General features: G+C 37.1%; 1 non-coding gene across 1 annotated transcript; it reads left to right on the top strand.

The window, feature by feature from the left end:
- The first annotated feature begins 279 nt into the window (after positions 1-279).
- Positions 280-381, top strand: LOC121749916. Its single transcript, XR_006039721.1, has one exon. It is a non-coding gene; the product is annotated as a U6 spliceosomal RNA (small nuclear RNA).
- The last annotated feature ends 21,117 nt before the right edge of the window (positions 382-21,498 follow it).

Below are 21,498 nucleotides of genomic sequence, written 5' to 3'. Positions count from 1 at the left end.
CAATATTATTAGTTTTATTAGTAGATGATGACATACGAGTTGATGTTGTATTTTTAAAACTACCAGTATATAAGCTAACTAACAAATTTAAAGAATTCTATAATTATTCATCAAATATTAAGGTTTGAATACGTAATATTCTTAAAGTTAAACTTCAGAACCATCTTTTTACATCTTGGATTAAAAAATATAATAAAAAAATTAGATGTAGTCAAGATTGAATGTTGCATTCACGATTTGATTGGAAACTTATACTCATATTAAACTATTACTGTTTAAGTCCATTTCGAAGACATCCAAAACTTTGGAATGATATGGACAAAATTAGCATGTCTCGTGCATAATATGACATGAATAAATTGAGAAATATACTATTTTTAGTGATTAATCACTTAATTACATTAAAAAAACTAATTATAGAAGGTGGGCGTCTGGTGGGCCCGGGCCCGGGCCGGTCTTGGGCATGGGCTGGGCTCTAAATGGTCCTGGAACTGGGTCGGGCCTGGGTTTACAAAATAGACCAATTGGAGCCCATCTCAACTAATGAGCCCAGCCCAGGCCCGCTTCGTTTCACTGGTGGCTGATGCACTTTTTATTAGCACTATAAATACCTGCAAGTATACAGAGTAGATCTAGTATAGCTAAAGGTCAGTACCGGGATATCGAACACGAGGAATATAATTGCAACTGGCTATCATGTACTAAGCGTCATATACTATCTAGAGAAACAAGAGTTTTGGGTTTAAAATAAATAAATCAAATAAATAAAACAAGTAAACAACTAATTGCAATTAAATCACAAAGATAAAGTATGAGAGATAAGGGAATTCCAAGGATGTGCGTTCACAGTTATGATTATACAAATTCCTACTACAATATCCTAACACAGTTATTACTTCGATAGAATGAGTCACATAAGTTTTGCCCATGCGACATAAGCGTAGATTACTAACACTAGGGTTGTAAATCCTAGATTCGTAACTCCTAAAAGCTCCTAAGACCCTTGTAAAGTCATCACTCTCAATTAACAGTGTCGTTTTAAGGAAAACTAATTGTAGTGTCTACTAAGTGGATCTAACTCGCCAACCTCCTCTTACGATTTTGTAACAAGTTATATTAAATCATAACCGAATGTGTCACTCAAACGTGAAGTATTATAGAACAACTTAGGGAAGAAACGAAGTAAAAACAAAACGGATATTAAATAGAAAACGGAATTGTATAACCAAAGTCGTTACTAACACATCCCTAGAATCCTATGAGTTTAGTTACACATGATAGAATAACCTAAAAACATAGACTGTAGGGAAAACAAAAAAAAACATAAGTACTAAAGCAAATAAAACACAATGGTTGAATCCTTGTAGCTCTTTGATGATATCTTGCTTCCTTCTTCAACCTCTTGCACAATGAAAAAACTCTCTCAATTTTATGCTCTAGAATTATATGACAAAAAGAAGATTTAGATGAAGTATTAGGGTTGGAGGAGGAGCTATGAAGGCTCCCCTTTTGGGAGCTATGGAAGGGTGAATATTATGAATTAGGTTATGGGGTATATATAGGCTTGAAAAGGATTTAAATTTGATAAAAAGTTTCCTCCAAGCAATAGTAAATATGGAATTTTCGTGCCCCGTAGGTTAAGGAAAAGATTTTGCTTCACAAGGTAATGTCTTCTTTCCTTCTTTGAATTTTGGCCTAAAATTCTGCACTTGACAGCTTTACGTGACTTTGGTAAAACATCCATAACTTTCTCAACAGAACTCCGATTAAGATGAACAAGATATCACCGCGAAGCTATTTCGAAGAAAAAGAGAATGACATGTAGAACGTCCTAATCGGACTTCAGAATCGCCGGAAAATTGAGTTTGAACACAGGTTGTCGTGTACGATCGGGCCCAGTGGGTAGCTACACAGCTCCAGAACCCTCTGGACTCATTGCAGCGACCGCTGGCATGGGTCCAGCGGGCCGTTGGGTTGCGCTTCAGTTTTAGCTTCTAGATTTGACGTTTTTATGCCATTTTTCAGCTCTATTTTGCACATTTCTCACAAAACACGTCAAAATACCAAAATGGATAAAATATGCAAATAATTGACATGTAATGCAACTTTGACATTCAAAACGGACCAAAAAATGTCCTTTAAATAGTGCAAACTCTGAGCGTATCATACCCCCAAACTTGAATATTTGTTTGTCCTCAAACAAAACAAGAAAGAAACATAAAATTGACGCAAGAAATGCACAAGGACTAGACGTCATATTTGCCTCAAAGTATGGAATAAATAGATCAAGCATGTATTAACGCAATCAAATCAAGCAAGGCTTATTAGTGCACTTTCATTACTAACTCGTGGAAAACCTTGAATTCATGTACTCACATGTGGCAAACTTCCAAAGATGGGAAGTGATTTATTTCTCACTCTCAAAGTCTATAAAGGTAATGTGTATAATCACTCAAATCATGCATCATGCAAAGTTTACCATAGGCTTGCTCAAAGTCTAATCCCTCCTCTACTTGATTATTAAGAATCAAAAGTTCGAAAGGTCACTCTTTGGTAGGTGAGGAATATTTGGCTAAAAAGTAACTTAAAATAAAAATATCCCAAGTAGAGTTAAAATGACTCCACTTTTCTATACACCCAAAAGTCTGAAAGGTCACTCTTTGATAGATGAGGAATATTTGGCTAAAAAGTAACTTAAAATAAAAATATCCCAAGTAGAGTTAAAATGACTCCACTTTTTCTTTCTTCTCTTTTTTTATAAGCGTCCTTTCTAAGATCAAGCACACATTTTGATTTTTTTTTCTATTTCACAACTTGCACTTTTCTACATTAAGCACACTACTTTTTATACTTTCCTCCTTATCTCTCCAATTCCTTTACAAAAGAAATCAAAAACTAAACTAACCCAAGGAATTGTCCCCATTTATTTGGCTTCCAAATAATAGGCTTAAAGGCTCAAAAGTTGGCTTCAAAGGGAAAATTTTTGAGAGGGTCGAAAATTTTAGGTATAAAAGTAGCTAAGAAAAAAATGGCCTAAGATCTTCCTAAATCAACTTAAACACTATGTAAACTTAGGCAGACCAGGACCAAGTTCTAGAAACATATACATGAATGCACATAAATCACACATGAAAGAAATTAAGCTCAAATCTCACAAGGTATAAGCATGATTCAAGGCGAACAAACAATTCACTAATTATACACCTTTTCACCAAACCATCAAATCAAGACGTCAAGCCATACTTAAACATGGATGGAATTAAATATCATCGGCAACTCGGTCTAATGTGTCCCTAATCACGCGTGTTTCTAAGTTCTTCATGCTAAGTTCATGACATGGATTCACCTTTGGGATTTTAAAATAAAAACTTAATCTAAAACCCCAAAACTAAAACCTAGACTCACGGTCCACCACTTCATTCCCTTAAACTTATTTACAACAAAATGTAAAATAAGTTTGAAGAGTCAGTAGGGATGTGAGTAAACTACTAAAAAGAAAACGTACCTTGAAAAATTTCGCGTAGTGGCTGGACGGGGCGAAATTCGATAAATTCGAAAATCGCGCTGGAAACTGCATTTGGGCAGCGGTCGCTGCGACGAGTCAGAGCCTTTCCAGAGAGTGGCCAGTGGGCCGCTGCGGACGCTGCAGTGGTCGCTGGCGATAGTCCAGAAACCTGCAAAAATTTTCATCAACACAAAAACGATAATTAAACCAAAAGTACCCAAAAACTTAAGTAAAAATTGTCAAAACATAAAAACCAAATTGTCTTAAAACAAAAACAAATGATACATGTGCTCATTTAAAGTCATGAGCTTGACTTCATCATTCTTGGGGATGAGGGAAACGGGCATTGAGGTCTTCAAAAGCGCCAATGAGATACGTGATGTCGCCCCTCATGGCCTCGGCGGTCATCTTTTGAAGCTCGGCGATTTGTTGACGTTGTTGCACATCCGCGAGCCTTTAAGCCTCCCAAAAATCTTGCTCTGCCGCCCGCCAATCGCCTTGCGCCTCCCAAACTTGTTGATTGAAGGCGTTGACTTGTTGTTGTTCCACCCAACAGTTGTCCCAAGTGTTGGACAAGTTTTGCATGTAAGAGAACATCTCTTCTAGTTGGACGGAAGTGCCGGCTTGAAACTCTTTGGTGGGATCCGGCCTTCCTCGTTGGCGGTTCCTCCTATTGCAGCGGCAGTGGCCTTCAACCTCTTCTTCTTCTTCTTCTTCTTCTTCTTCTTCTTCTTCTTCTTCTTCTTCTTCTTCTTCTTCTTGCGGCAGCGCCCCACTTCCTTGAGCATGCGAATGCTCTCCGCCCTCGTGGTATTGATCAATGGCGTCGAATGCGGAGTCCTCCTCCGGGTCGAAGATGGGGGTGCGCAACGGCATGTTCCTCTTCTTAAACTCCCCTTGAATGGGGTTAGCCTCAATGGCTCTCCGGTTGGCGGCGATGTTGAGCTTCCAATTGGCCCTGTTGTCCCACGTATCGACCTTGTTCAAATATGGGATTGGAACGGGAAAGTGATCCCGCTCCACTTGGAGAAAGAAAGCTTGGCCATTTTAGCCGGTCTTCAAAAGCCCTACCGCAAAAAGTACTTCATAGGTGATGAACATCTCACCCATATCCAGAGTGAAGTCCGTGGTCGGAATGCCAAGATGTTCGGCAATCGTCGTGATTAAGCCCCCGCAACAAATAGTGTTCCCGTCCTTCTTCGAGATGCGGTTGACATAGATAGTGAAGAGGATCCCAAAGTTGATCCCCTTCTTGTTGAGGAGACTCCACATCACTTCTAATTCGGTTTGAGAGACGCTTCCACCGTCGGTTCGGGCAAACATCAATAAAGTCATCTCCCGGTGGAGGTACCTTAGGACGGGGTTGCGAATGGAGAAAGACTTGGCATAAGCCGAGATGAAGCCTCCCCCTCGATAGTCATGGCACCCCACACATCGGAGTAGTCGTACTCCACTTCCTCACCGGGGTTGAGGTTGTAGCATTGAAACACCTCGCATATAGCCTCCATGGAGAAGGAATGGTTACGGTTGCCGAGGTGGAAATCTATCGTCTCGGGGATGCGGGAACGACAGTTTTTATGCACCTTGAGGGTGCTAAGAAACTCTAGGGTGAGTCTCCTGTAGGACGGCCACCTCCCTTGGAACATGTGGCTAAGGGGGAGCTCGTGAGGATACCTAGAAGGCATCGTGTCTCTAGACGAGACCTTCTTCCACATTTCCTTGTGGACATCCAACGGAAGGCTAATTCTGAAGGGGTTGGCAGCGGAAGCTTGCAGAAATATCCGATCACATGAATTTGATCTATTTAGTAGATTATTCAGACAAATTCTATTCGCGCAATTATCATATGTATCATGCTCATAACTTGAATTAAAACATGCTCTAGCATATAAAATCCCTAAAACATGCTTACTACGGAATTAGCCAATTTACCTCGTTGATTCAATCAAGAATCAATGATGGCTTGCTCCGTCTCCACGTGAAGATCTTCAATACAAGACCTCAGATCTTCTGACTGCTGTCCCGGACTATACGCTGATATTTATGTGGGCAAATCTCACCAACGTACTAGAACTCGAATAATGGAAGACAGAAACTGCTCACGGAGGAGGCACAAATTTCGAACTCTCTCTCTCTAGAGGGGGACGAAATTTTTATGTAGAAAAGTATTTTCTGTCTACTTTATTCTCCTATTTATATTAAGTCACAAATTGGGCCCAGTCAAGGATCTAAGGAATAATTGGATCAGGCCTCACCCAATTAGCTTTTTACTAATTAAATTGAACCCACAATTTAATATAAGCTTATATTGGAATATTACAAGCAGCCACTACAGAAGTAATATTGCACTGCCTTTCCAAATACAAAATTACAAGTATTCCGGGTTTCCTTTATTTGCGTTCAATTCATTTCCCTCGCTTAAGATAGAAACATCCATTAATTAATTAATGTCTGTTATGGACTTAATTAATCAACATATTTAATCTCCAAGAGTGGACTTAGGAAGAAACTCTTATTTATTATTCATAGAGTAATCAAACTCCAACTAGCTAGGTTCCGAATAATAAAACCTTGTTTCAAGCTCCTCTTGTGGATGCTATCAAACGAAACTCTCCTCGCGCTCGATTCAACGTAATAGCAATCCTAGCACCACTAGATAATGATCACCACTACCCAATATACCTAGATCGTTGGGTTACGAAAAACCCACACCTTTGGTAAGTCAAAGCAGTAGATACTCAATATCGTATGCTCAATGCTAACGTACATTGATTAAGAAATTATTATCAAGACCTCGTCTTTCAGTAGATAGCATAAAGACTCGTCTTGCTGTTAGATCCATTCAGTCATATACCACACCAACGTCATTTATTTCAATAAGGCTTAGAAATGATAGGACTGACATTGCAACCTTTCACGATAGGTAGTCTAGGCCTATCTGGGTTGTGAAATTCTTCTTTTTCTTTGTTCAGAACTGACCGTGTTACCTTAAAGTGGACGACGCCCACAACCGGTCTACTAGAACAAAGACTTAGACTTTGTTACGTTCTAATACATTTAAATATGCAATAAACAACCATTAAATGTAAAACATAACAACATTATGACAAAAATAATCTGTTTTATTCATTGGAAAATAACAAGTAGAGTTTTACAATATCCAATCACTCGAAAGGTGATTTCTAGTATACAAAACCCTAACAAATTCCATAGCTCTTCTCTTTTTTGGGCTTGTCACTTGTTGTCATCTTCCTTTTAAAAGCAGTTTCGCGTTACTGACCTTCGCGCAGCGACCGCTACAGACCTTGTGAAAACAGCGTGCTACTCCGGGCCGCTGCGGCCCGCACAGCGACCGCTGCAGCCCGCCCTAGGGCCCGGCCTACCTGCACATGGGTAAATGAGTAGTGACCGCTGTGGATTGTGCAGCATCCGCTACGGGTTATGTATTATTATTTTTATGTGCAAATCGCACGAAAATTATAGAAAAAATGAAAATAATGAAAAAGATAGAAAGGAACATTGCCTCCCAACAAGCACTTTTCTTTTAAGTCATTAGCTCGACTTGAAGTGACCCAACTAGGTGGGCGAATCGACGACCCTTGTGCTGAAAACCGCAAATTGGACCAATTTAGTGCCCAACTTTTTCCACCATTTGTATTTTCCTTTCGCAGTCTTGATCACATAGATTTCGGGGTCGACTTGTGGTTGAGTTTTCTTCTTTTTCCTCTTTTTTGTTTTTTCCTGCGACAGAGGATTAGGCTTGCCCTTTTAAGGAGCTTGAGGCAAATCATTAACAACAAAAATAGAAGGGTTAGAAATATCTTTCCCTTTTTGTGGTCCCTTAGGCTTTGTTGTGTCGGTCATCATAACCACCATGCATTCATACTTCATCTTTGCTCTTTGCGCATCTTCATACATGAGCATCGCGCTCTCTATCTCGTAGGTGGACTTGATAACATTGTCGCTAAGCATGATCTCACCCCTACCTACATCAATAAGAGTTTTGGTTGTGGCTCGAAAATCTCTGCCTAGGATTAGAGGCACATTCTTATCTTCTTTCATATCGAGCACAATGAAATCCGCACGAAAAATAAAATCATCTACCCTTACCAACACATCCTCGATCATGCCCACCGCATTGATTGCAGAGTTATCGGCCAACCTTATGATCACATCCGAAGTTTTGAGTGGTCCGATGTTGAGTTTTTCATAGTACTTTTTTTTTTTTAAATTAACTGCATATATTTATATCATATATATGAAGGAGGAAATTACAAATCAACTCCTATAACAAGGAGGAAAGACAAATTACGCCACCCAGGGTTCGAACTCGAGACCTCCAGGATGGACGCGGTATCCAGCACCCTTTACCGCTAGGCCAAGGGGCTTGGATGAGTTTTTCATAGTACTTTGATGGCATGATATTTATGCTTGCTCCAAGATCGCAGAGAGCTTTGTCCACCTTTCCTTGCCCAATTGACCACCTAATGATGAGTTGGGCCCTGCCAGCCCGGCTCAGTTGACAACTCTATGTGCACGACTCAATTTATGTGTATGGCTCGTGCAGCATGCCTCATTGATGGAGTTTTTTATGATCTATTTCGGGGGATCTGACACCTCTACAAAAATGGGTCCCTACTATTCCGAGGCAATCAGTATAAGAATCTTTTATATGATAAACAACATGCAGAGGTTAAGGGGTCGTGTGCTCGATACTATCATCAACATTGATATCATTGGTTTCCACCTGTAGGTGTAGAGCTAGGGTAAGTGTTCTGGGTCCAAAATACGCGCATGGCTTGTGTTTAGCGTCTCCACGATGCATTTTTTTGACCCATTTTGGTGGATCCGACACCTCTACAAAAAGGTGCCCCTACTTTTTCGAAGCTAGAAGTATGAGAATCTTTTTATATGATAAACAACAGGTCAATGTTCAATGGGTTTAGTGCTTCATTCTATCTTCAAACGATCCCTTCCCTCATTCCCCCATTTAGACTACTTTTTTACCTCTTGGAGATTTTATCCCATTGGGTATTCCTTAAGAGGTTTTAATGAGGCCCGCCCTCCACCGTAGGAGGGTATTTGTTTGTGGTTTCGGTATAGACCCGGACTATCCCACATGGGTATGCATATGTTCTCTTGTAAACCTCTATCTAACAAGGACATTTCTCTAAGCCATTAGGCTATCTAGGGACCTTTCTTAAAGTTTGGTTTATGGAATGTGCTATTGTATTATGGCTTGATACAAACCCTTGGGTATACCAAGTTTATTTGTATTTTGTTACTTCCCCCTCCCCGGCTCGCTAGCTAAGGCTAGTTGGTTGTATCCCTCAGACGTACCCGAGTCATGCTTGTATCTTACGTACATTTATAAAATTCATTGATTCATAAAAAGAGAATCTTTTAATTTTCTGAATTCGTTTAGGAAAATGATAACAAATAAGTAAAGTAAAGAAAGAGGAAAATAAAAAAATAATATAAATAAAGATCTTATCTATATTATTACTCCCTTCGTCCGCCATTAGGAGTCACATTTCCTAGCGGCACGAGTTTTAAGAAAAGTGGGTGGAAAAAAGTTAGTGGAATAGAGGTCTCACTTGTATATATTAGTTTTAAATGAAATGTGAGTTAAATGAGTTAGTGGAAGGTGAGACCCTATTACCATTTATGGTGAAAGTGAACTGGGACTCCTATTCGTGGACAGACTAAAATGGAAAAATGGGACTCCTGTTCGCGGACGGTGGGAATATCTGTCTTACTTTACTCTTTATTCATTTCAATTATTTATTATAATTTTTTTTAAAACGAACGAAGTAAATTAAATAATTCTAATAATGTAAGACTAAGAGAGTACTATTTATCTACTTTTCCCTCTTTCCTACTTTATTATCTTTTTATTTAACACTCTACACTATTCACCTTTTTCTTAATCACTATGACGAAAACGAAATCTATCCACTACTATGGAATGGATGAAGTATTAAATACAGAACTAAATATACTTTCTCTATTATATTTACTTTCAATGAAGTTCACAAATTGTTCCCACTTGTTTTGAACATAAAAATTTGTTTACTTCCCATTCAAAAAATGAGTGTGGAATAAATAGATGATGAAATGAATAAATAGATGATGAAATGAGGTGAGAAATGACTTGTATATATGGATAAAACAAAGCTATTAAATTTAAATATAAATTATATGAAAATAATAAATAAATAAATAGATTCCAAATGCCACAGACCCTAGAATAGTACCGCAAAAATCGGCCGCTAGCGATGATTTGCAGCCTATATAAGTTGCGTCGGTTTCGGCGATCGCCGCCTCTTCAATAATGCAATAAAGCCATGATTTGTGGTTGTCCCGGGCAGCAAAACACAACCCCATTGCTAATGATCTTATTAGTTGTATGTTTTGATCCAAATTTTACAATATACTCCGTTGCTGAAAAGTATTAACTATTTCTTTATTAGTCGATCCGTGAAAAAGTATGAACTGTTTAATTTTGGAATAATTAAACAATACATTACCCCTATACACAGTGGCAGATGCAGGATTTTGACGTTGGGGGTCCAATATATTGATAACAATTGTTCGTTTTTTTTATCTCGGCATAGCCGAAAGTTACGACAAAGATGCGCATGAGATGTGTTATGAAATAGAAATAATTAAATGATATGAAAACTCGAAACATGTATGTATTTAATTTTTTCTAATTATGAGTAACTTTTGAAATAAGTTAAGTAATAAAGTATAAATATGAGATTTTTTTTGTGTATAATAGTTGTAGAAAAATAGAAAAAATATGAAAAAATAGCAAAAAAGAAATGAAATTATTAATTATAAATAAATTTTGAAATAAGTTAATCAATGAATTACTATAAAATATAAAATGTTTTTATGAATAATAACTGTGAGAACATCACAAAAAATTGTAAAAAGACAAATTTAAAAATATAAAACTAACCTTCGCGGAGGAATAAAAAAATTGTAAAAAGACAAATTTAAAAATATAAAACAAACCTAGTTTGATGGGAATCGAACAGGCGTGGTAAACTTGGCAAGCCTTGGAGCTTACCACTTGAGCTACTAATAGAACATATTGTTATAATGAATAAATAATATATAGAGTCATCTAGAATTGTTGGGGGTTCCTTGGAACCCCCAAGACCTAGACATGCACAAACCGAACCGGACCGCCGATTAACTGGTGGTTCACAAACCGGAACCGGTGCCGGCGGTTCATACCGGATGGCGGTTCGGCGGGCCGGTTCAGGTTCAAAAAAAGTGTGAACCGTAACCGCCGGTTTGCCGGTTTGAACCGGCGGTTTAGCGGTTCCAACGGTAGGATTCCGGCTAGAGCGTAGGTTTTCAGGCTAGGTGTGCAGAAAAACTGGCGGTTTACGTTAGAAACCGGCGGTTTCTAACGTAAACCGCTGGTTTGAACCGCCAGTTTCCAACGGTTCAACACCTTTTTCAGGTGGCAGTGTATAGGCCTGAAAACCGGTCAGAAACCGTCGGTTTTCAGCCAGAAACCGGCGGTTTCCGTCAGAAACCGTGGACTGAACCGCCGGTTCAGGCCGAAACCGCCGGTTCAGGCGGTAAACCGGCTGAAATTTGAAATTTGAATTTTTTTTTTCCAATTTTACTCCTATAAATACCACACTTCCCCCCCATCATTTTTACTCACCCCATTCTTGTGTTAACAAGGATTTCCTTCTCAATCTCAATTTCTCTATTCTCTATTATCATTCTCTCTAATTGCTCAAGTTGTTTACTACTATATTTTTTGTGCTCAAGTTGTTTAGTACTATATTTTTTGTTGTGTTCGTAATTTACCATTTATTCAATACTCCATATTCCATACTACTTTCATTTTGCATTATGTCTTCTTCTCGTGGTAGACCCGGACGTGGTGATCGGGGCAAAGGAATTGTCCAAGATCAAAGTAGTCGTCCCCAAAGATCAAAGCGACCTAGTCGTCGAGAAGTTATGGAAGAGGTTTCCCGAGTGGCGGCTGAACGCATGCAAGTAAGTTCTAAAAACTAAAATTATTTTTACAATTCATAATTTCATAAGATTGAGTTTTTAATTTTTTTTTGTGTTCCTAATTAAAACTTCAACTTATATAATATTTATAGATAGAAGAAGATCATAGGATGGCCATGCTACTCGCTGAAATGCATCAAGGTGGGGGAGGGGCGGTGGTAGTTCCCAACAACAAGATGATGAGTACGACGTGTTTATATCGTCGGACTCGGACAACAATGATGATAGATCTCATTCTCATATTCCGTCTAGCACCGGTGGAAATGAGGACATGCCTCCCCCTCTACCCACTAAAAAAGCATTGAAATCTGATATTTTTGTTAAACACTACAAGAAGGTCCCGATGGTAATTCCAAGTCCTAATGATCCGCTCTCTCAAGAAGAGACATCGACGTTTCATGCATATTGTAACTATTGTGATAAAGTCTACAAATTTGCGAGTGGTGGGGGATATGGCACCCTCCGTCGTCATTTGGTGACAAAGCATCCGGTAGAATGTGGCACTATCTCTACCCAAACCCAACTAAACTTCCAACCCGGTGGCTCAGGTTCGTCAGGTACGCCTCTTTTTAAATATGATCCTAAAAATTTTGCTGACATTATGACTAGATGGGCTGCAATGAAACATTTTCCTTTTAATGTTTATGATGACAAAAAATTTGAGGTTACTATGCAAAGTGGTTTGAACGTAGCTGTCAAAAGAGTAGGTCGAATGACCGTTCAACGATCTATCGTTCGACAATGTTTGGAGAAAAAAGTTAAATTATCACGTTATTTACTCAACTTGGGACACAAAGTGAACATTTGCTCAGATGTATGGACTGATTGTTTTAATAGAGATTCATACATGGGCATTAGGGTTCACTTTGTGGACAATAGTTGGACTTTGAACAAGTGTTTGATTGGTTTTAGAGAATTTGAGACACCACACACTGCACCCGAAATTGCTTCTTTAATTATTCAAGTTTTGAATGAATTTCAATTTAGCAATAAGATATTTTCTGTTGGTTTTAATAATGCAACTGCTAACACTGCAAGTATTAGTGACTTGATTGTGGCTTGTGCTCCGGTTATTGGTGGTAGGTATTTTCATCAAAGATGCATATGTCATATTTTGAATTTATGTGTACAAGATGCGCTTGAACTATGGCAAAAGCATGTTAGTTCTATTAGAACTGCAGTTAGAATAATCCATCAAAAGCCGCCTATTGGCAAAGCTTGGAAGAAGTATTGCCATCAAAAGAAGGTAAGATGTACAAATTTTATCATGGATGTGTCTCATAGATGGAATTCGACATATGATTGTTTGAATTCTACTCTGACGCATAAAAATTCTTTGTGTGATTTTTTTAGAACCTATCCCGTTTCTGATTTATATCTGTCGCATAGTTGTTGGGATCATAGCGTGACTTTATTTAAATTGTTCAAATATTTCAAAAATGCGACTGTCGAATTATCGGGTGTTTATTATTGCACTGTTGTTCGTGTTCGTGTTGTTCGTGTTTTTTCACTTGGTTTTAAAACTGCGATGCAAAATGCTTCCTCTTCTCCTGAATTGATGTGTGTTTTATATTATATAATTGAAAAATGGCTTAAGTATTTCAGTGAGATTCCAATGGTGTTTTTTATTGCAAAGGTCTTGGATCCAAAATGGAAATTAGCCGGTACCTCCATGATTTTAGATTTTTATTATAACAATTTGAGTTCTATTGATCTTGTTCCACTTCAAGCATTGCAAGCGGATACCAATGACCAATAGGGAGTAAACCTAACCGAAACATTTCAAATAAACCTCCCGGACCGGTCAATTATCCAACAAACCTTCGAGTTTAACTTACGTGCTCTCTACACCGAATATGAAACCAAGTATAACAGTACCCACCAAGTCAGAAGACCCTCCTCAACAACATAACTTTGGCTTCGCATTTCAAACCGATTATGATGACCCCGACGCGCAATCCCAATTAGCCGACCTATACGGCTACAACATCGGCGGAAGGTCGTCCTCAGGTATGGTAAGTGAGTTAGATTTATATTTCGATTCACTCTTTTCCTTTGGTGATGAAGGTCGTACTCCTCCCGCCCAAATCGACGTCCTCGATTGGTGGGCAACACACGAGAAAGATTTTCCCATACTTGCGTCAAGGAGGTTTTTTCGATTCTGGCTTCCACTGTCGTCGTCGAGTCCGCTTTTAGTGTTGGATCATGTGTGTTGGATGAATCAAGAAGTAACCTCTCAGCGAAAAATATAGAAGTCGTGATGTTACTTGATGATTGGGCCAAAGCTGACGTCAGATAACAAGAAAATGATTGGGATGATCGTCAGGAGGAATCACAAGAAGAATTCACCGGGGATGAATCGTAGGCCAACCATCAACCGCCAGCCAACCCAAATAGGTAAGTAAGGTAAGAGAACTACGTGAGCTTTGATTCCCTAATGCAAATGAGCATTGGGGATACGTAGGCACCTCAACTTAAATTTTAAATTTAAGTTGAGCTCAAGTCATTTTTCCTTTATTTCTTTTTTTTCCCATTTGTTTCTACTTTAAAAATATGTAAATACAATTAAATAATTGTATTTGTATATACTCTAGTAGGTGAAATAGATTTCTCTAAAAGGCTAAATCCGGGAAACTTTTGACAATTTTACTATAATTGTTGATTGTTAGACTAAACTCAACATTTAAGGTTGAATTGCTCAAGGTGTCCTCAATTTAGTTATATAGAAACATCTCCTTCGTCGACTAAGAGTATATATACTTATAAATTTATCGTTCAAAACTTCAAGTCTTTTTTGTAATTTGTAATTAACTTCGTTGTAGACTAGTAGTCTCGTTGTATTTAAATTTTTTGTTTAAGACTTCAAGTTTTTTTTATTTGTAATTGTTGTAACTTGTAATCTCAATAAAAGTGCAATTTTCATCATGATTTTTTGAATTTTATTTACGCACATTTCATAGATAAATAAATAAAAAAATAAATAAATAAAATTACAAAACGCCGAACCGGCGGTTTTGAACCGCCGCCGGAACCGCCGGGGACCTTGGCGGGCCGGTTCAGGTTCAAGGAAATCTTGAACCGTGAACCGTCGGTTCCGAACCAGAACCGGCGGCTTTCGAACCGTGTGCATGCCTACCAAGACCCTTAAAATGTCCGCCACTGCCTACACATAATTTTATTTACAACTTAATGTGGAGCTCACTCTCACTAACACTACCCTTTATTTCTCTCTTTACAAATTATACATTAAAACTCGTGTCAAACCAAGTATTCATACTTTTCAGGAATGAGTGAGTAGTACACTATCAATCCCATTTAAGTTGTTCATTTTTCCTTTTTAGTTTGTCTTACTCAAAATGTCCAATTTCTATATATAGAAATAAATCTCTCTCTCCTCTCTCCTCATTAAAATATTCAACTATTTTTTTTTCTCTACATACTCCTATTAACTTCTCCTAAAATTTCGTGTCACTAGAAAATGTGGACATCTTAAGTGGGACGATGGATGGAGTATTTAAATTTTTTACGTTAGGAAATTTAAATTAATGCTCCCTCTGTCCTACTTTAGTTGTCTTCTATCATTTTTGGAGGTCCCACTTTAGGAGTCCCGGTTGGAATATTCCATAAATGATAATAGGCTCCACATTCTACTAATATTTTTTCACTCACATTTTATTATAAAATTATTATATAAAAATAGGACTCACATTCCACTATCTTTTTTCACCAACTTTCTTTTACATTTCTTAAAATCTGTACAGAACTCAAATGGAACTCCTAAAGTGGGACGGTAGTATAATTTTATTAAATTTAAATTTATAGTTTTTTTATTTAACGAATTTAATTTTATAAATTTTAATTACTATATAATTTAAAATTCTTTAGTTTCATTACATTTAACAAAGAATTTTAAATAAATATGAAATTAGATTAATAATTAAAGAAAAAGGAAAAAAAATTAAGTTCTCGTATTAGTATGAGTATGGAGGGAGAAATGAAATAAATATAAAATTGGAATTTGACGCAGAACTTGGGTATGATGAAAGCTTGAAATGAGATCTGAGTTGCATATGAATAATGTAAAACTTATTAAAGAAAAATATTACTACTATATATGGTTTGAATGAAAAACCAACTTTGTTCGGGAAAACTTTATGCCAACCAACCAATATATTTTCCCAAAACTTGAAAGTGCTTTCTGTCTTGGAAAAGCTTGTTCTACCCTTAACTGAGCTATTACCTAATTGTTCTCTTTGCTACTTAAATGTGTTTTGCAATACTTTAGAAAATGGGAAAATATAATTGACTAATAAAATAATCATACTAAAAAATGGTATAAAATTTAAATTTAATGTAAATAATTGGAGTAAAATCACATTTTGATGTGACATATACTCAAAATAGATTTGAATTTGATGCAAATAGTTGAACATGCCCTTATAAAATGAGAATCTTTTCGCACCTGAGTTTAAAAAGCTTCAAAGACGGCCGCATAATTATTGACAAATAATTTATTAAGAGTTAATTAGAATTTTAATTAAGTTAATAATCCATAATAGAACTCATAATTATTTATAATTAAAATTGACAATCACTAACTAAAATGAACTAAGCTGCTTCCCGCTGTCAACGTGCGACCGTACTTTAAATCCCTACACTTCATTTTGGTTAAGATCTCATGTCTCTAAAGTATATCATTTTACTTAAAAGTAAAACAAACAAAATATAAAAACCCAGATCAAAAATAAAATAATATGCGAAAGCACGGGGACTAAAATTATTCATTTAATTTAGTATAAAAAAGAATTCACAAAATTTGTGTATGCATGGGGACCAATCAAACCATCAAAGCATCGTCTTCTTTAACGTCCATGTTTGGAACATCGTCTTCCTCAAGTTTCATTCCAACTTGATCTCATTATTACATTTCACTATTCTTATTCCATCACGCCAACAACTATTTGTGACTTTTTATTCACTCCATGTTGGGGTTTTATGCCATAAATTTTATTTTATTGAAGTTGTACTTTTTACTCATAATAAATAGTACTCTCTTAGTCTTAGAGCATCTCCAGTGGTCGGCGAGCGAGCGGCTCGCCGATTCGCCTAACGGCTCGCCGAACTATTGCAGCCGGCGAGCGCCATATCGGCGAGAATTTCGGCGAGGATACGCTGATTCCCGGGCGCTCGCCGATTCTCTCACCGATCGGCTCGCCGCTATTGCAGCCTCCCGATCGGCGAGTGAATTTTTATTTTTTTTATTTTCGAAACACTATATATACGCGATTTGCACGACATTTTCATTCGCACCACTTGTTTTAACGAGTACTCTCTCTATCTTAATTTCTGTACAAGATCAACAACGCGAAATTGATCTCAACAACAAGCCAACTTCAGGGTCGAGCGGGTCTCAAACTCCCGCGGTCCCCGTGGGAGGTGGATGGAATCAGATGCCCGGGTACTACAACAACATGTACCATTGGCAGCAGATGATGCCCGGGATGGCATCTGGTGGTGGTATGCCGAGATGGCAGGGGATGCCGGGGGGTCAGGGGACGCCGGGGTACCCGGGGATGCAGGGGACGCAAGGTACACCGTGGGGGCAGGGGACGCCGGGGGGCTCTGACGTCTATCGCCCCAGCTTTGATTTTGGTACTGCTGCTTCGCACACATCGACCCAGCGGATACGCAGTTCCAGGGGATTGAGTCCTTCTCCTTAGTGGAGTTGAGTATAGATCTCGGGGCACCGGACACTCCCGTGGGGCGGGGCGCGCCCAAGAAGAAGAAGGGGAAGAAGGTGGTCAGCGAGTGGTCGCAGACGGAGGTACGGAGGAAGTTGACAGACGCGGAGAACGTCGCGCTGTCCAAGGCGTGGGTGAGTGTTTGCGATGACCCTCTCGCCTCGAACAATCAGAGGATCGTTAACTTGTGGGCTAAAATAGCAGCAACCTACAAGGCATTTTGCCCGGAGGGGCGGCCACGCAGTGGGGAGGAGTGCCGGAAGGGGTGGGACCGAATCAGGGCTGGGGTCTCCCGATTTTTGGGCTTGTACACCAACGCCCTCCGAATGAAGTCCAGCGGCCAAACTAACGATGACTGCAGGAGGCTGGCGGAGAAAGAGTTCCCCCTGCTCGGACTTTACAAGGACTTCACCTACTGGAACTGCTACGAGGTGCTAATGGACTCCGAGAAGTTTCGGGCAGGTGTCGACGCGGGCTGGCCGAAGAAGCAGCGCCAGAACTATCCAGGTGATTACGCCGGAGGTAGCAGCTGCGGTTTCCACGACCTCCCCGAAGATGCTTAGGAGACCCCGTCCCCTTCCTCGTTTACTCACCGCCCTCGCCCGGTCGGTCAAAGACGGGCACAACGGCCTCGCCAGAGGTCCCGGGAGGTCCAGTCGGCATCCCCCCTGTTGGCAGCTCGACAACCGACCTCGTCTTCTTAGCGCGTCAACAAGCGCGGGCTCAGATGATCAAGGTCATAGATCAGTGGAAGAATGCAACTGACCCCGAGGAGAAGAGTTTTTTTCACGCCGTGCTCGTGAGTATACGACAGGATTTGAATCCCGGCGCGACACAAGTGGGGGGCTCTGACGCGGGCTCAGATGCCGCAGATTTGGGGGTCCCGGATAGCGGCGACAACGGCGAGGAGTGAGGCGGCGCAGGAAGGGGTGGGCCCGTGCGTGGATTAGGATTTTTTTTGAGTAATGTAACTTTTTTTTATTTTTTTTAATTAATGTATTTTTAAAAATTTAATATTATTAGAGAATTTTCCCGTATATGTGTCGTAAATTTAATTCCGTATTTTGTATGATTGTTTAATTATTTGTTTTTAGTGCTGATGATGTGGCAAGACTATGGCTGGGCTATTGCTTATCTAGTTGCTTGTCCAGCTGATGTGGCAGGAGGAATTTAGTGCTGCTGATGTGGCATGGCTGAGTTATTGCTTGTCCGCCGACCACTGGAGATGCTCTTACATTATTAGAGTTATTTAATTTACTTCATTCGTTTTAAAAAAAATTATAATAAATAATTGAAATGAATAAAGAGTAAAGTAAGACAGATACTCCCTCCGTCCGCGAATAGGAGTCCCGTTTTTCCATTTTAGTCCGTCCACAAAACAAGACGGAACAATTTGTGAACTTCATTGAAAGTAAATATAATAGAGAAAGTAAATTTAGTTCTGTATTTAATACTTCATCCATTCCATAGTACTAGTGGATACATTTCGTTTTCGTCACGGTGATTAAGAAAAATGTGAATAGTGTAGAGTGTTAAATAAAAAGATAATAAAGTAGGAAAGAGGGAAAAGTAGATAAAATAAATAAGAGTAAGAATATAGATTACTTTTTACTAAAAAAGAAATGACTCTACTAATATGAAACGCTAAAAATGGAAAAATGACTCGATTACTATGAATATGAAACGGAGGAAGTACTTATTAACATTGTTTCACAAAATTATAGATAAAAATACTTAAACAAAAGTCTTACTTTTGATCTTAATAACGACTTACCAAAATGATTTTATATATAATCATAACCTAAATCCATCAATGATGTGATATCTACGTTCAAAATTATAGTGCGATTAATTACACTAAACAGTTTTTTCATCTTATTAAGGATATTACAAGACAGAATCAGCAAGACAAAAGAGAGTATAAATTTATAAGCTAAATGGCCACATTATGGCGGGCTATAATCAAATTTTTAATGCTCATTTCAATCAAATTTAATGCACTTAGAAAGTATCAAAATTTCCAGGACTATTCTACCCCTTGCCTTATCTTTCAACAAATATTTTCCTTAGCTTCCTATAAGATATACGCATACTTTCTTTTCATATTTTCGCAGATTTTTATATTAAGAATTTACAATATTAAGTAAGTATAGTATGGAGTATAATATTATAATTAAAATTTTAAATTATTTTTTACTGTACATGCTATAGTGCAGTGTCCTGTTTTACACTAATAATTAAATAATAATACTAATAAATTATAATATAAATATAGTGATAATAATACAGAGTTAACATTTGAAGTTAATGATAATTTTAAAAATAATGTTATGACACTGTAATAAAGTCTATAATATGACAATATTAAAAGATTAATTAGTAATAATAACAATTATTACTCCATCCGTCCCAACTAAGTTGAGTCATATTATTCTTTTTTGGGACGTCCAACAAAGTTGAGTCATTTTCGTTTTTGACAAAAAGCAAAATATTTAATCACTCTTACTGTACTCCATCACCTACTTTACTCTCTCTTATCCCTCCTACTTTTTTCCTCTCTCCTATTTTATTTTATTTTATTTTATTATCATTTAACTCATTCAACACAATTTCTTAATCTCCGTATCCAAAAGAAGTGACCCAACTTTGTTGGGTTGGAGGGAGTATTATATAACATTAATTGTTTAAAATAATACTATTATTTACAAATTTCATATGATTAGGACACTATCATATTTTGATATTATCAATTACTTTTAAATATAAATTATAATAGTATAATTTTATAGATTATACAATAATCATTAATTTGTGTACTAAATATATATATATATACTACTATATAACGGGAAATGATAAGCTACATACCTTATATGAGCTCCATATTTGAGCCTCACGCTCGTTCGACACGCGTTTAACGTTATTTATTTTGTGTTTATATACTAATTAGTGCATGTAATATAAATGGTAACTATATACCGTTGTAGTGTTATATTATCGCTCGTTAAACAGTTGCATCTCATTTATATTTTTCCAATTGATAATAATCTTGGAGTCAGTTGATCTTTTTGATTTATTTGTATAATTAGAATATTAATTGATTTTACATTTGGTTGGATAATTGGAGGACTTAATATACATAATATACATAGTGGTTTTTTGATTTGTTAGACAAAATAATTATGAGACATTGTCTTGGATTGAGTTGTGAGATTATTTTAGTTGAAAGAGAGTGACTATGACTAATTATCAAACTACAACGGTATATAGTTACCATTTATATTACATGCACTAATTAGTATATAAACACAAAATAAATAACGCTAAACGCGTGTTATATTATCGCTCGTTAAACAGTTGCATCTCATTTATATTTTTCCAATTGATAATAATCTTGGAGTCAGTTGATCTTTTTGATTTATTTGTATAATTAGAATATTAATTGATTTTACATTTGGTTGGATAATCGGAGAACTTAATATACATAATATACATAGTGGTTTTTTGATTTGTTAGACAAAATAATTATGAGACGTTCTCTTGGATTGGGTTGTGAGATTATTTTAGTTGAAAGAGGGTGACTATGACTAATTATCAAATAATTATTCATCTAGGATTGAGTTGTGAGATTTAATCTCATGAACCAAACACAATATATATATTTAATCCCGAAATATAATTTTGAAAACCGAGCAACCCCATAAAATACTTTTTAGTCATAGACTCATAGTATTGTTCTTGGAGGTGACTTAATATACATAAGAGTGTTGAAACGGAATAATAAAATAGTAATTAAGGTATTTCCAATTAAAAGTATGATCACTAATATATTTGATTGAAAATGAATATTTACTTACTTTTTAGTAACTTTTTAATTTATTATTTTTATTTTGATGGGGAAATTAATACTCTATTTTTAATCTCAAAAGTTTGTAATTTAGTTCATTGTAAATTTCATTCAATTGATATTCAATTCAATTAAATAACTAGGAGTTTCAATTTATATATTGTATATGTATTTATGTTTTTATTGTTTTATCTATATGTACTTTTATTTAGTACAATTTATTTTGTGAAATCTGTTTTGAAGTTACATTATAAATAATCTTGATATTAAAATTTAATTTTTAAACATTTGTGTTTAGTATTAATTATAATAAGTTAATTATTGGTGTGTACTTTAGCTTTAAGTTATACATCGTG

The sequence above is a fragment of the Salvia splendens genome, chromosome 9, assembly GCF_004379255.2.
Source record: "Salvia splendens isolate huo1 chromosome 9, SspV2, whole genome shotgun sequence".
Taxonomy (NCBI): domain Eukaryota; kingdom Viridiplantae; phylum Streptophyta; class Magnoliopsida; order Lamiales; family Lamiaceae; genus Salvia; species Salvia splendens.
The sequence above is the reverse complement of the archived record's forward strand: the minus strand, read 5'-3'. Positions and strand labels throughout refer to the sequence as shown.